Source organism: Triticum dicoccoides, chromosome 7A, assembly GCF_002162155.2.
Source record: "Triticum dicoccoides isolate Atlit2015 ecotype Zavitan chromosome 7A, WEW_v2.0, whole genome shotgun sequence".
Classification (NCBI taxonomy): Eukaryota; Viridiplantae; Streptophyta; class Magnoliopsida; order Poales; family Poaceae; genus Triticum; species Triticum dicoccoides.
In genome coordinates this window covers 635,930,538-635,934,046 of record NC_041392.1, presented here as the reverse complement: position 1 = coordinate 635,934,046, position 3,509 = coordinate 635,930,538, and positions in this window count along the sequence as shown.

Below are 3,509 nucleotides of genomic sequence, written 5' to 3'. Positions count from 1 at the left end.
AAACATAGTAATAACTTCATAGTTAGCAATGATGTACTAGTTTTAGAAGTATGCAAAAGATGCACGGATGTCATAATAGTAAAAAATCTTACCAGGGTATCTCCATGGTAGTTACCGTAGTAGAACACATGCACTAGTGGCACATATTGACCATATGTTGAGGAGTTTGATTGTAGATACTGTAATTCTCAATGTTAGTACAAAATCCGACCAGATGATTTTTCTCCTTGCACTACAAAAAAAATACACTTCCGTGATGATATGTGTTTGTCACAGTAGGTCGCTTTTTTGTCATGCATGTACATCCATGACAAATTTATGACAGAATCAAGATAGTCGTACCTGTGTTGTCGTAGAAGTGTTCCATGACATTACCAAAATTATCATCACGGAAGTGTCCAATTCCATGATGATAAATCGTGCGTCACAGAAGTGCTTTCGTCAAGGGTGACCGACACGTGGCATCCACCGTAACGGAACGCCGTTAAGCTATCGGGTCGGGTTTTGGATCCGATAACCCGTTAACAGCCCCGACCAATGGGGATTTTCCTTGTGTAAAATCATCATTGGCTAGAGGAAACATGTGTCAGCTCATCGTCGGGACAGATGTCATCCACTCACTGGACAGAAGGCGCCTATTATACGTCGACACGTGGCATGGCCCAACAAGTTTAAATGGACCGGCCCAACTAAAGGCCCACAAGATTTTGCGAACCATAATGGGCCGGCCCAGCTAAAGGCCCATGAGATTTTGCGGACCATAATGGGCTGGCCCAGCTAAAGGCCCATAAGATTTTGCGGGCCATAATGGGCCGGCCCAGGTAAAGGCCCACAAGATTTTTGTGTGCCATAATAGGCCGGCCCAGGTAAAGGCCCACAAAATTCATGCGGATCATAATGGGACGGCCCAGCTAAAGGCCCCCGAGATTTCGTCGACATTAATGGGCCGGCCCAGCTGTAGGCCCACAAGATTTTGAGGACCTTAGTAGGCCGGCCCGTTAACTGGCTGCCATGTTTTGGCCCAAATGCCAGCCCATATTTGATACGGTCTATTAATGGCCTGCCACGCTCCGGGCCTAATAGTGGCCCATATGAGATCCGGCCCATTAAAAGCCTACCACCTTCTGGGCCAAATTACGGCCCAGATCAGGTCCGGCCCTTTAAGAGGTTTTGGGCCTAATTATGGCCCATATCAGATTCGGCCCATCAACTGGACACTATGCTTTTGGGCCCACATGCTAAAGGCCCACTTAGTAATTTGGCCTGATATTAGTTTTGGCCTGTTAAGGGCCCGTTTAACATTTCGGCCCCATATTAATTCCAACCTGTTAAATGCACGTCATATAGTTGGGCCTAACTACGGCCCGGTTTGCATCCGGCCTGCTCGCAGCCGATATCTGATTGGGCCAAACAAGGACCGATACAACTTTTCATCCTGTTAAAAGCCCATGATTTGATTTGCACAATCATGGGCTGGGGTTCATTTCAGGCTGCTGCCGGCCCGTGAGCTGATCGGCACGTTTCAGGCCCAACCTACATCATGATTGCATGACGGCCCGATTATGTACCGTAATTTTACGGTTTGGCTGGTTTACTGCGAAGACATGATATATATATAGTAAAATAACATCAGCATCGTGAATAAGAAAAAACCTATACTATACAATAAAGAAACTATGGCATATTACATCCACTGGGCATCAAAGTTCACCACTATGATAATAAAGCACAAGCAGACAACAGATTACATACACTGGGCATCAAAGATCGCCACTAGTGCAAATAAACACGCCGACAAAATAATATACAAAACCGACATCACTTCAATAGAGTTCAAGAAAGGTTAGCCCTTTTGGGGAGCTGCAGCGCAAGTAGCTGAGCAAGATGATGAGACTGCGCTTGTTCGACACTTATATCTTCCTCACTCTGAAAGATAAACAAGCAGACAGATGACAGGTTTTGCACATAAAAGTATCAGTGCTGACAATTCATCACATTTCTTACCGACGAATAAAGTGACATAGTTTAAATTTGCATTAACACAATATGGCATTGTTCAGGTCAAGACATGGCAGGAAATGACATTGTGAAGGAGTTGGCACCTTCACGACACCACTAGATTAGAGATCAAGAACTCATAAGTATCAATGGTTAGTGTGCTGTCAATTTATACCATTTCAGATTGGCAGATAAAGAGATGGTTTAAATAATAGTACAATGATATGACATTTTTCATAGTTAAGACATTGCAGAATATGACATTGTGCTGTAGTGGGTAGGTTCACCACACCACTGGATTACAGATGAAGAACAGAAGCATACATGAAGTGCAAAAGAAGATCACTTGCTCTGTCTAGTTTAATTTACATGGTATGAAGAAGGAACTTGGTTGTACAACTGAAAACTTAAATTGAGAAAGGACGAACTTTTGTTTATGAACTACATAGAATAAACTTTAAACAAGCAATTTGATGCAAACACCAAAAATAAACAGCTGTTGCAGTCACGCCTAACCAAATATATACAACAAAGTTTGAAGGCTTGAGATGGACAAACTTACATTATTGGTGAATACAGGCTCTATAAAGGCCTTGTCCATGCTGATGGGGGGGGCAATTCAAGAAGTTTACCACAAAATCTTCTTCAAAAGCATTGCCTTTATTCTACATTTTGTAAAAGAGTAAATATAGATGTGATAATATACGAAAAAATGGAGAATATTTAAGATAAGATGAAGAGTGATGCTAGATAACCATGTAGCTATAAATGTAAGTGCAGCGATACAGGCAAAAGGTACAGCCAAGAGCAATGCACATCTAAACTTCTTCAGTACCAACCTTATGGTAAGAGTAAATATAGATCTGATGTGTAGAAAATGGGGGGCAAAGGAAAATAAGATGCAGAGTGATGGTACATGAACAACTACCTGTCATTATAAGTACACTGATAAAGGACAACATGTACTTACAAGAACAATGCAGAGCTAAAAAAACATTGGCATTGGATATATTCTACACTAATGTAACCATTCATACAGATCAGATAATTTGGAGCGAACAATTGATAAGCAAGCTATCATGCATACTGCTATCACATAATGAACCAGGTATGTATGCAAGTACAGTGATACAGGACAATAGGTACTAACAAGAGCAAAGCAGCGGGCAGCATATTTGCGATATCCTGTCGTTCTTGTCAAACCAGAATTCTTCTTCGAGCAGATTTCCTGCAAAGAAGATCCATAAGGCACATGCGGAAAAGTAGAAGTTCAAATTGTCATGTGATTTCATAGACAGTACCTCATCCTGGGAATGAGACCAGTGCATAACAAGGTTTTTCCATTCAATGTCTTCTAAATTTAGCACAGGAGACTTCATCGGAAATTCGTTTATAGACTTGCCATCAAAGTGTGGTTTCCTCAGGTAACATCGATACTGCTGCAATGCTTCCTTGAAAAGCACAAGCAAGCTTTGCTTGTCATCACTATCCAGATTGACCCTCGCCTAGTT